We start from the raw sequence: 13549 nt of genomic DNA on the forward strand, positions 1-13549 counted from the left end.
GACAAAACACACACCACAGAACTCCAAGTACTATAGCAGCAGTAGTTGAGGCCATATAAACCTGGCAACAACAATGAAATGAACTGAACCGGTATATATTTATACAAGGTGACAGCAGTAGCAAACCTCATCAGCTTGGACAAGATCTACAAATTTAGTCTACAATTGGTTCATCTTGTACATATTACATTTTAAATATGCTCAATCTAGGGGAACCAAAAAGGTATAACCATGAAGCAAAAATCACTTCTTAACTATAAAATCCTAGCACATATCCTACAACAGTTTCATAGTTAACATCTTCAGTGCAAATCCGAAGCATGTCTATTTTTCTTGTGATTTTAATTAGTGTTATGCAAGCTTGAACTACTACACGCATATACATAATAGTAAGAAGTCACCTTAGTTTATGCAAGCTAGAATATTTCACGTACACAATTAATTAAGTAGGATGTGGGATCTTGTGGGACTTACATGTACACCATGCAGTAGCAATCACTAAGCTATTTTGATGGAATTGCATAAGACCAAATTTTTTGTTTTGACGTGATCAAACATATCAGCAAACGTGTGAAAGGAACACCTACAGTAGGAAGGTTTCAGCATTTGCACCTAAAGAAAACAAATTGTGTATCAAGAAATCAGAGAAAGAGAGTCAAGTCATAGTGAAATCCAGGACATAAGCGAGAAGGTAAATTGGATTGTTTTTATATCAAATCAAGGTCTAGAAATGTGCAGAGATATTCAGTGGTGGACATTGTGAAAAACATACTTATTTTTGTCTACATTTATGAAATGAATGATCTGATTTGCCAGTTAGTTTATCCTCATGTATCCTTATGTTAGTTTATATTGCATACATGAATTTTTTCGAATTAATTGTTCATCTATTCATTTTATTTGTTTCCGTCCTGTCACATGGATCCCGTTTTCCTCTGCTTTGTTAGTCCACACAATAGTTTTAGAGAAGGAACAACGAGCGGCAGTACTTGCATTTGATTCAGAAGATAAAAGAGAGTAATAAAAATCACACCGACGATTAACAACAGATCAAGGTGTTGGGGAACGTAGTAATTTCAAAATTTTCCTACGCACACGCAAGATCATGGTGATGCATAGCAACAAGAGGGGAGAGTTTGATCTACGTACCCTTGTAGACCGACAGCGGAAGCGTTAGCACAACGCGGTTGATGTAGTCGTACGTCTTCACGGCCTGACCGATCAAGCACCGAAACTACGGCACCTCCGAGTTTTAGCACACGTTCAGCTCAATGACGATCCCCGGACTCCGATCCAGCAAAGTGTCGGGGAAGAGTTCCGTCAACACGATGGCGTGGTGATGATCTTGATGTACTACCGTCGCAGGGCTTCGCCTAAGCACCGCTACAATATTATCGAGGATTATGGTGGAAGGGGGCACCACACACGGCTAAGAATATGATCACGTGGATCAACTTGTGTCTCTAGGGGTGCCCCCTGCCCCCGTATATAAAGGAGCAAGGGGAGGAGGCCGGCCGGCCCCTATTGGCGCGCCAGGAGGAGTCCTCCTCCTAGTAGGAGTAGGACTCCTACTAGGAGGGGGAAGAAAGTGGGGAGGAAGAAGGAAAGGGGGGCGCCGCCCCCCTCTCCTACTCCAATTCGGACAAGGGGGGGAGGAGGCGCGCGGCCCACTCTGGCTGCCCCTCTCTCTCTCCACTAAGGCCCATATGGCCCATTACTTCTCCTGGTAGGGTTCCGGTAACCCTCCGGCTCTCCGGTTTTCTCCGAAATGACCCGGAACACTTCCGGTGTCCGAATATAGCCGTCTAATATATCAATCTTTATGTATCGACCATTTCGAGACTCCTCGCTATGTGCGTGATCACATCCGGGACTCCGAACTAACTTCAGTACATCAAAACTCATAAACTCATAATATAATTGTCATCGAAACCTTAAGCGTGCGGACCCTACGGGTTCGAGAACAATGTAGACATGACCGAGACACGTCTCCGGTCAATAACCAATAGCAGAACCTGGATGCTCATATTGGCTCCTACATATTCTACGAAGATCTTTATCGGTCAGACCGCATAACAACATACGTTGTTCCCTTTGTCATCGGTATTTTACTTGCCCGAGATTCGATCGTCGATATCTCAATACCTAGTTCAATCTCGCTACTGGCAAGTCTCTTTACTCGTTTCGTAATACATCATCTCGCAACTAACTCATTAGTTGAAATGCTTGCAAGGCTTATGTGATGTGCATTACCGAGAGGGCCCAGAGATACCTCTCCGACAATCGGAGTGACAAATCCTAATCTCGAAATACGCCAACCCAACATGTACCTTTGGAGACACCTGTAGAGCTCCTTTATAATCACCCAGTTACGTTGTGACGTTTGGTAGCACACAAAGTGTTCCTCCGGCAAACGGGAGTTGCATAATCTCATAGTCATAGGAACATGTATAAGTCATGAAGAAAGCAATAGCAACATACTAAACGATCGGGTGCTAAGCTAATGGAATGGGTCATGTCAATCACATCATTCTCCTAATAATGTGATCCCGTTAATCAAATGACAACACATGTCTATGGTTAGGAAACATAACCATCTTTGATTAATGAGCTAGTCAAGTAGAGGCATACTAGTGACGTTTGGTTTGTCTATGTATTCACACAAGTATTATGTTTCCGGATAATACAATTCTAGCATGAATAATAAACATTTATCATGATATAAGGAAATAAAATAATAACATTAGTATTGCCTCCAGGGCATATTTCCTTCACAAGGACAGGAGAAGGTGCATGATAACAACTAGCTAGGAGACCAGGCCGGCTAGTCCTCTGCACTAGCTACGGGTAGTGTGTCACATTAATCCTATCAAATTCGATTAGAACAAAGTATGTGCCTGATAAGAGTAGCATCACTATACTAGCACCAATTGCATATTTGCATTTGATTTGACATGAATCAAAACCAGAAATCCAAAAGAAGAAAAAACTTATATCATGAATGCATCAGCTGAAGGAATGCATATAGATTAACCGGACTGAAAAGGATAGATGGTGACATCACAACTTGGGTAAACAAACATTTTAAACACATGACCTGCAGGCAATATTTGACAAACACATGTAAAATTCTTCACACGACCATCTAGTATGTGAATACAAGAAAGAATCAAATGAAAAGGCACAAATTTTCTGAATCTCCTTCACATCTAATACGGCCCAACTTGTGGGATCAAAAGAGATTGATGAATCAAATGAATCTGCTCATATTTGTTTAAATTGGCTGATGATTCTCCTAGATCATTAACAGAACAGAGAGAGAGAGAGAGAGCTTCTGTGGCGTAGGGGTCAGCCGTCCTCTCCTAGCATGCAGTTGCAGCTGCTCCATGACATGGCCCTCTTCTCTTCCCTTGACACAACCCAACCAGATGAGATGGCAACAAAGTTCCTGCACAAACGAAAAGAACAAAGGTTTTGCTTCGGACTATTGCATTAGCAAAATTTTCCGAATCATTAGATAAGCTGATGCTATTGTAGCTATATCGTCAGAACCATATCAGCAACCAAAAATCTCAGGCATTGCAGCAGCAAGATAGCAGAAAGTGATGGATCAGGAACAGACCATAGTTTGTGCCGCGAGATGATACGTCTCCAATATATATATAATTTTTATTATTTCATGTTGTTATATTATTAATCTTGGATATTTTATATTCAATTACTAGCAACTTTATATCAGTGACAATTGTTGTTTTCTGCTTGTTTTTTACTTTGTAGAATATCAATACCAAACAAAGTCCAAATGCCATGAATTTTTTTGGAAAAACATTTCTGGACATAAGACACCCAGAGAGCCAAAGAAGTGCATGGGAGGAGGCCCATGGGGCCCATTAGGCACCAGGGCGTGTCAAAAGGCCCAGGCGTGCCCTGGTGGGTAGTGGAGCCCATGGGAAGCTTCTCCACCGCCATCCACCTCTATAAATACTCTAAAATCCCAAAAAACCTAGGAGAGTCGACGAAACACAATTCCAGCCGCCGCAAGTTCCAGAACCACGAGATCCAATCTAGAGGCCTTTTTCGGCACTCTGCCGGAGGGGTCAACGATCACGGAGGGGTTCTTCATCATCACCCTATGATGCGTGAGTAGTTTACCACGGACCTACGGGTCTGTATGTAGTAGCTAGATGACTTCTTCTCTTTTTTTGATCTTCAATACAATGTTCTCCTTAATGTTCTTGGAGATCTATTTGATATAATGACTTTTTGTGGTGTGTTTGTTGGGATCTAATGAATTGTGAGTTTATGATCAGATCTATCCATGAATGTTATTCGAGTCTTTGCTGAACTCTTTTATGCATGATTGTTATAGCCTCATATTTCTTCTCCGAGATTTTGGTTTGGTTTGGCCAACTAGATTGATTTTTCTTGCAATGGGAAGAGGTGCTTTGTGATGTGTTTGATCTTGCGGTGCTCAATCTTAGTGACAGAACGAGACATGACACACATGTTGATATGTCTCCAACGTATCTATAATTTTTTATTGTTCCATGCTGTTATATTATCAATCTTGGATGTTTTATATTCATTTACTAGCAACTTTATATCATTTTTTGAGACTAACCTATTGACATAGTGGCCAGTGCCAGTTGTTATTTTTTGTTTGTTTTTTACTTTGCAGAATATCAATACCAAACGAAGTCCAAATGAACGAAATAATTTGGAGATTTTTTTTGCCCAAAAGACACCCATGAGGCCCAAGAAGTGCACTAGATGGGGGTCTGTGGGGCCCACTAGGCACCAGGGCACGCCCTGGTGGGAGTGGAGCCCACAGGCATCCCTTCACCGACCTTCACCTCTATAAATACTCTAAAATCCCAAAAATCCTAGGGGAGTCGACGAAACATAACTCCAGTCGTTGTAAGTTCCAGAACCACGAGATCCAATCTAGAGGCCTTTTCTAACACTCTATCGAAGGGGTCAACGATCACGGAAGGGTTCTTCATCATCACCCTTGCCCCTCTGATGATGCGTGAGTAGTTTACCATACACCTATGGGTCCGTAGGTAGTATCTAGATGTCTTCTTCTCTCTTTCTGATCTTCAATACAATGTTCTCCTTGATGTTCTTGGAGATCTATTCGATGTAATGACTTTTTACGGTGTGTTTGTTGGGATCCGATGAATTGCGAGTTTATGATCAGATCTATCCATGAATATTATTTGAGTCTTTGCTGAACTCTTTTATGCATGATTATTAGTGCTCATATTTCTTCTTCGAAGCTTTGGTTTGGTTTGGCCAACTAGATTGATTTTTCTTGCAATGAGAAGAGGTGCTTTGAGATGGGTTCGATCTTGCGGTACTCAATCTCAGTGACATAAAGAGACATGACACGCATGTATCGTTGCCATTAAGGATAAAAAGATGGGATCTATTCCTACATGAATAGATCTTGTCTACATCATGTCATCGTTCTTATTGCATTACTCCATTTTTTCATGAACTTAATACACTAGATGCATGCTGGATAGCAGTCGATGTGTGTAGTAATAGTAGTAGATGCAGGTAGGAGTCAGTCTACTAATTTTGGACGCGATGCCTATATATATGATCATTGCCTTGAATATCGTCATAATTATTTGCTCTTCTATCAATTGCCCAATGGTAATTTGTTTACCCACCATTTGTTATTTTCTCGAGAGAAGCCTTTAGTAAAATGTACGGCCCCCCGGGTCTATTTTCTATCATATTAAAACCCAAAAATACCTTGTTGCACTTTTTCGTGTGTTTTTGCAAGATCTATTTATCAAATATTATATAATTTAATATATTTCAATACCGAGGAGGGATTGACAACCCCTCTTACACGTTGGGTTGCAAGTATTTGCTATTTATGTGCATGTGTTGTTTACATAGTGTTGTTTGGTTTTTCTACTGGATTGATAACCTTGGTTTCATAACTGAGAAAAATACTTATCATTGGTATGCTGCATCATCCCCTTCTCTTCAAGGAATTACCAACGCAGATACAAGCAATCACATGTATCGTTGCTATTAAGGATAAAAAGATGGGGTCTATTCCTACATGAATAGATTTTGTCTACATCATGTCATCGTTATTATTGCATTACTTCGTTTTTCCATAAACTTAATACACTAGATGCATGCTGGATAGCGCTCAATGTGTGGAGTAATAGTAGTAGATGCATGCAGGAGTCGGTCTACTAATCTTGGACGTGATGCCTATATACATGAGCATTGCCTTGGATAACGTCGTAATTATTTGCTCTTCTATCAATTGCCTGATAGTAATTTGTTTTCCCATTGTATGCTATTGTCTCGAGAGAAGCCTCTAGTGAAATTTACGGCTCCCGAGTCTATTTCCTATCATATTAAAATCTAAAAATATCTTGCTGCACTTCTTTATTTATTTTATGTTATGTTTTTGCTAGATCTATTTATCTAAGTATTAGAGTAGCGTTTGTGGGTAAGACGCTATCCAACTCATCATAGCGCCTCCCCCTTAGGTGCTATGATAATCAAAAGGCAGGTTGGAGGGCTCGAGAAAGTTTATGAGATTGGGAGAATATTCTGAAATGAAGACATGTCTACTCGTCATAATTCTGAATTTACCACCATTGATGTAAATCTCATATGTTTTTTTCATTATGTTGTTTAGCTCTCCTTTTTTAGGGAGCTATCTTGTAGCTTAATTGCTCTATCTCTAGCTTTTCATTTCACACACCCCTTTCTCTTCTTTCCTTTTTGCTTCCATAATGTGCTACTTTAAATAAGGTCTCACTTTCTCCCTTATATTTGGAAGCTAGATGTATGAAGCATATTCAGACTATGAAAGCATGATGAATTTGGCTGAAGAAATTGTAACTCGACATGCTATGGCTATGATCGGAAAGCTTAAGATTGATTACCAGGTAATGCATTTCAAGTCTACCTATAGTACGAGACTATATTGTGCTGCATTATGTGAGTGAATTTGGATTGTCAAGGCAAGCATCACAGAAAAATCATGTCATCATTTGTTGCTCATATCACTGCTTTACTACACCTTGTTTTTCGTTGTCATTTATTCTTGTCATCAATGATGCTCTACTAGTAGTCTGGTTTTGGGTCTTATTGCCTGACCTGGATTACCCTATGCAGATTGGCACTGGACACATGCACACTCAACTCATAATACTTAAAGCACATGTATATACTTCTATTTGTATTCTTTTCACTTCATAAACTGGCGTATTTACTATGAAGCAGGGAACTGAAATCTCTCTGAAAAGGAGAAGGGAAACCATGCATCGTCTTGTCGAAGAAGCAACAGGAGTAGACCTCAATAGCTTTGGAGATGTTGAATCTGCTAAAAATGCTGCAAAAAGAAAGCTGGATATTAATTTGGGAGTGCAGAGTATGCAAGAATGGACTATCATTCTGTCATTAATTATTGACTTGTCCATTAAGAAATGCTCTCTCGACATGCAGTTCAATTATCATAGCACTTAAGGGGAAGATATCATAGCACTTAAGGGGAAGGCACTATGATGTGTTGGATAGCTCCTAACGCACCGACGCTACTCTAGGACTTTGTATTTTCCCATTGCCGGGGCCAAAGAGCAACAAAGAGCATACGAGGGCTGAGGCGAGTTGGAAATTCTCTAAGTCAGTGTGTAGCATCTAAGTAAAAGGGCTATGCTCCATAGCATAGTGCCTAGACGAAAGGCTTCACACAACCAGGGGTGGGCACGGACATGGCCGCACCACACCATGTTGGCAGGAAGTGTAGCGCCTGTCAGAATGGCGCTACCCGAAAGGGTTATTTCTGTGACATATTTTCGCCGAGAGTTTATTGTTTGAATTTGTTTCGACTTTGGGTCAGTTTTGTCCATTTTTCCTAGGGGGTGACCCTCCTTTTCAAAAAAAGGTTTTATTTAATACTGCGTTGGCAGGGTTTTGAACTCAAGACCTCTTGGCTCGGATACCATATTGAATTCATGCACCAGCCAACTCATCCAAAAGTCCAAACTGATGGAGGGAGACGGGCAATATATTTCAACACCCCCCCTCACGTCTAGGCTATTTTAGTCCTTAGACGTGGGATCGATGTAGGCCACAGAATCGTTTTATTTAATACTGCGTTGGCAGGGTCTTGAACTCAAGACCTCTTGGCTCGGATACCATATTGAATTCATGCACGAACTAACTTATTCAAAAGTCTGAACTGATGGAGGGAGGTGGGCAATATATTTCAACACAAGGTACTCATAATCGGTCCGATACATTGATGCATACATACAACAAATAACAATACTTAACATTGTAATGTAGCCCCGTACATGAATAATACACAAACTGACATGACACGAATAACTTAACACATCACTCCAACAGCTTCGAAAATAAAATTTTAAATAACAATAAACCATCTTCCAGTCGACTCCAGGATTCAGCAACGCAACAAGCAAGCACTCCATGCCACTGCTGATATTTCATTCCTAGTCAAAACATGGCAAGAGGAGAAGCATGAGAGACAGATGATACTTACAGCAATACAATTATGAAACAAGATACATTAGACATATGCATAGCGCATAGACTATCATATCTACATATATTTACTAATTAATGCACCATTTTCTTAGAAAAACACATAAAAAACTCTATTATCATATCTATATATTGGTCGAGTTGAATCTTAGTAGCCTCCCAGGGAGTAACGTCCTCTTTGTCCACGTTCAGGGAAGGTTCCGTGTCCGTTTGCTGCCCACATGCAATCCTATAGCTTAATTTTTTTTGCTAATTGTGCATAGTGATAAATTTCTATAAGAAGATGCAAAATAATTGCTTTCACACAGTCTATGTGCGGACATACATGCACTAGATCTGTTCATAATACTTTTTAGCAGTGCTCTAGCAAGAACACTACTCTTGTTCTAATTTTCTTTGGGCATGTAAGGAATGAAGTTGGAGTGGGTGTTTACTCGGATAGAAAAGAAGATGAAGTGATCACGGTAGCTACTGTTGAGTTCAGACATATACACTGATTCTTCATCTAATTTTGTCTACTCCATCCAATCCAAAATAAGTGTAGTTCAAACTAGTTCAAAACTGCGACATTGCAATGGGATAGCTTAACATACAAGAGGAAGTTTCGGTTTTTTGCTATGCAACTGTGATAGTAAGCAACCATAGTCTCCATAAAAAAATGTCATAACTGTTCACATATTTCAGAGCAAATTTGCTTGTCATGTTATTTAATGGTGTAATGTTGATCGTAGCAAGCACCACCACCACTGCTTGGAAGCTTGACCAGCTACCTCCGGCCATTCAACAAGCAGGTCAATGTTTTGCAAATTAGCAACCTTGTTTCTGCGCTTTTAATTGGAGAGAAATATGATGTATTGCTTCTCTATACTGTAGGTGTAGCCTTGGTTTTCGAGTGGCTGGTCTCTCATGTGGTTCAAATATATGGTGGTATTATTAGCATTGTTGTTTCTACATCTTCTTACTTAACTGAACTTATGATTGTTCCCCGTCCTTGCGAGAATTGAGAGTGTAAGCTGCAGATATAGTGTGATTTCAGCTCCAGCATAAAAAAAAACTAATTGGTGCATACTAATTCGACCGCAGGTGTACTTACTGTAAATGCCTAATCCCGTCTGCCGTGGCTTCCATTCTTTCGCTTTGAGTACTCGTCAAGAGGTTTTGCTTCTTCCTTATTCATCCATACCTTCAGTCTGATAGTGCTTACTAACATCACATATATTTGGTACGGTGCATGTTCCTATCTTCAGATGGAATGCTATAAATCACTTTGTTTAGGAAATAATCTAATTGCAGAGATTCTTTTTGTTTGCTAATCTCTCAATAACTTGGACTACTCTTATAGTATAACTCTTTTTCTATTATGATTTTGTTTTGCGGGTTCGGGTAAATATTTGCACATCGGAATGATCAGATGGGCGCATAACAATATCATCGGATTGAAAAAGGAAGGTATGTTTGTTTATCAAACAGACTAAAGATAGATATATCCACATATATCTTTAGTCTGAATGAGAATGGAAATATCTACCTTTATCTATATGCTCCGAGCCTAGGATTGTGTTCTCTTGTGCAAATCGAGCCAAAATTAGTGCCATTTTACCAAACCTGAGTTGTCCAACAATTTTTTTGTCTCACGAATGAAATCCAATAAATATCATCTATACGTTCTCTTGCTATTGTCATCTTTCTTATGTAATTGAAATAGTTTTCCACTGTATGAGCAAAACTTGAAATTTATTATGTTTTGTATGACAAACAGAGCAGATGTAGCCACTTTGGCATTTCACTTTCTTTCAATATAAGCATAAACATATAAATATGTTCTTATGGTTTCATCTTTCCGTGTAACCCCTTTCAAATGTGTGCTGACATGCCACTTCTTACTAAGCTTGAAGGTTTAAAACAAGGCAAGATAAGCGAACAGATATTTTCCCCATCTGTCCAAGTAAGCAACATAAGTCTATATCACACTACTCCCTCCGTTCCTAAATACTTGTCTTTCTAGTCATTTCAACAAGTGACTACATACGGAGCAAAATGAGTGAATCTACACTCTAAAATATGTCTACACACATCCGAATGTAGTAGTCATTTGAAATGTCTAGAAGGACAAATATTTAGGAACGAAGGGGGTACATTGCATTAGGAAATATCGTGACTAATTAACGATAAATATTCGGACTGTTATTTCATAGCAAGTTAGATGCTTTACTTCCTTTCAGTTAGTGCATGGACGCATGGTTGAGTGATGGAAAAATACATTTAAACCGAGGAAGTACCTTGATTTTACTTGAAATTGTGGAACTGATTAGGCGGCACCAGCAGCAAGCATTTCTAGCATCTCATCAATAGTAGGGTCTCCGTCCTAAAAACATGGGATTAGAAACAGCCTATACACAGTGTAATTTTTTTTTGAAATCCCTGCTTCAAAGGAAAAATGAAGTCGATCGATCTGGAATTCTTACATTAAGACCACACCAAAACATAAGTGTCATGTGTACAGTATGCAGGGAAATAATGACGCTCGGTCCCCACGCAACTGCGGTACTGACTCCAATGACTCTGTTTCCCATAGTAACTGGTCCACCGGACATTCCATGCCGAAATGCGAAATCCCCTTGTAGGTAGTGAACATTATTTCGAAAGAACGCGCCGCTGAGAGAAACATAAAAGGCCCAGCTTCAGTAAATTAAATGATACTGTATAGTGCTAGCTAGTACTACTACTATACTGTAAGTCGTCCAATGCAATTCAATTGAAATTTAAGTGTCTTTTTACGTACTTAATCTCACCGGGAGCCCTCGCAGGGTTGATGACCGGCGCTCCAAGGACCAAGAAATATCCATGAGCATATGCCGTCCATGGAAAGTTATCAATAGATACATCCGCGAACACAATAGGTTGAAACGGTTCCTCCACATTAACCAATCGTGTTGGAATTATGTGTCATGCAACTATTTTCAAATTACTTGGAATTCTTAAATATTCGGAATATCTCATTATGAAATTATACATGTATTTATACATGGAATTGTTTTACATATTTAGCATGGAAAATTATCACTTGTTGGAATGTACTTAAGTAACATATGCTTAAGGAAGCTGGTCGATTATCAGTGGAATACAATATACTATTTGTATTGGAAAGACTATCCGGATACACTGATGATTGGAAGGAGCTAGATCGTATAGTTAGATTACAGCTCTAATGTTGATCTACATAATTAGAGGAATTTACACTCCTATTATGGCGCGTTGCTCACAAGCGCGTGCTCCGAGGACAAAACGGGTAGAATCCGTTAAACAGACAAATATGATCGTGGTTGGTAATTTGATCTGGACTCTATCCCGGAAACTAGTGGAAAAGACTAGGAATCTTATATCTGTATAAGAGGTGGACTCTTTGGAAAGACAATATAAAAAGGTCCCTACCCTCTAGCCTCAGATATACGAATTGTGAGCGGCACCACGGATAAGCGCAAAGGAATTAGGGGGTAGACCGAAAACCCCAAGATTCTAACATTGGCATCGGAGCAAGTTGGGGCGTCGTCGCCCACGATCCTAGTCTGCCACGCAACTCTGCCGTCCCTGATCAGCAGTGAACTCGCCGACGACTCGGTCTTCTGATCTGCTATCAACTCTGGCCCGCTCTCGGCCTGCGGCTGCAAATATAATCCGCTGCGAAATCTCTCGTCACTTTTTTCTGGTATCCGCTGGTCGCCGCTCGGTTCTGCAGGCTGCCACTGTGTGCCGTAAGCTCGTAACACCCGTGCGGCTACGAGTTCATCTGCTACCAGATTAAGCAACAGTACTAGTCTTCACGTGAAGCCAGATCTCTTGTTTCCTTTTTCTTTTTAGCACTCAGATCGAGGAAGTGAGCTTATCGTCTCGTACAAGCATCAAATCTTCACATGCTTTGGTTGCTACCAGTTCTTGCTCCGCAAAATAACTGGAGGTTAGTTTCTATGCGCGCGGGTCGCTGTAGACTCTTCCCCAGTTTCGCACGCGGATGCAGGAGGCAGCGGGCATCTATCTCAACGGTGTCCGTCGTTCACACAGACCAGAGGACCGTGGAACCGCTGCTGTTTAGATTCATATAATATGGCAGTTGTATTTACTCGGAAGCGTCAGATCGAGGATCAGATCGTTATGTCAAAAGGCTAAGTATATATCTTGGCAGTCACGATACTTGTGTACACCCTGATATGGGTAGGACATCACAAGAAATTGATTGATAGATCATGTTCTTTATTTTTACGGAGAAAACAATCCGGAAAGGCCAAGCAATCCTGGGAAGGCTAATTCTACTCTGCAAATCAACAAGGATGGCAGCAAGGATTAACTCGTACGCGTGCAGATCTACATGACGTCCATGTCCACAATATTTATCTATAAGGATCAAACTGTAAAAAGGAAGGCTGGTGTTTCTCGGCTATCTTGACACTTGTGCGCACCCTGATCTGGGACGGAAATCACAAGGAATTAATCTATGTAATTTCAGTATCTGTCTTCACCCAGCATACAAATGAAAATTTCTCAAGGGAGGATCCAGTCATTGCACCTTGGAAAGGAAAATTTAGTAGTATTTGTCAATTGAATTTGCAAACAGGAAGGTATGTCTTTCATTTGTATGCAAGGAAAATTTATTTTGTCGACTGCTACTTTCCAAGTAGTTTTGTTGCACATTCTGGTTACCATATATTACTAGAGGATATATGGATTTTATTTTCATGCAATCAATTCCAAGGAAATATTAAATATCATAAATACTTGGAATTGGAAATTATGTTTTGACTCCCTAGAGGAAAATTATGGTGGTTACAGCAACCTGGCATGAAAAGGAATTCATTGAAGTGTCGTCTGTTGAGCATCACTTGTTTATGGAGGAAGATAGGGGTCACTCCAAGGACAAGGAAATCTGATCTTCATATGTCACAACTTTATTGGCATGCCACTATTTCAAAGGAAAATTGATGTACTTTGCATTTTTAATTATGCC

At 40.1% G+C, this 13549-nt stretch overlaps 1 long non-coding RNA gene across 1 annotated transcript; it reads right to left on the minus strand.

Moving 5' to 3' along the window:
- Positions 1-8335: 8335 nt before the first annotated feature.
- Positions 8336-11087, minus strand: LOC123107647 (uncharacterized). Its single transcript, XR_006451712.1, has 3 exons — positions 11016-11087; positions 10830-10915; positions 8336-8498 (listed from the first exon to the last, which is right to left on the minus strand). It is a non-coding gene; the product is annotated as an uncharacterized lncRNA (long non-coding RNA).
- Between the last annotated feature and the right edge of the window lie 2462 nt (positions 11088-13549).

This window comes from Triticum aestivum, chromosome 5A (genome assembly GCF_018294505.1).
Source record: "Triticum aestivum cultivar Chinese Spring chromosome 5A, IWGSC CS RefSeq v2.1, whole genome shotgun sequence".
NCBI lineage: Eukaryota > Viridiplantae > Streptophyta > Magnoliopsida > Poales > Poaceae > Triticum > Triticum aestivum.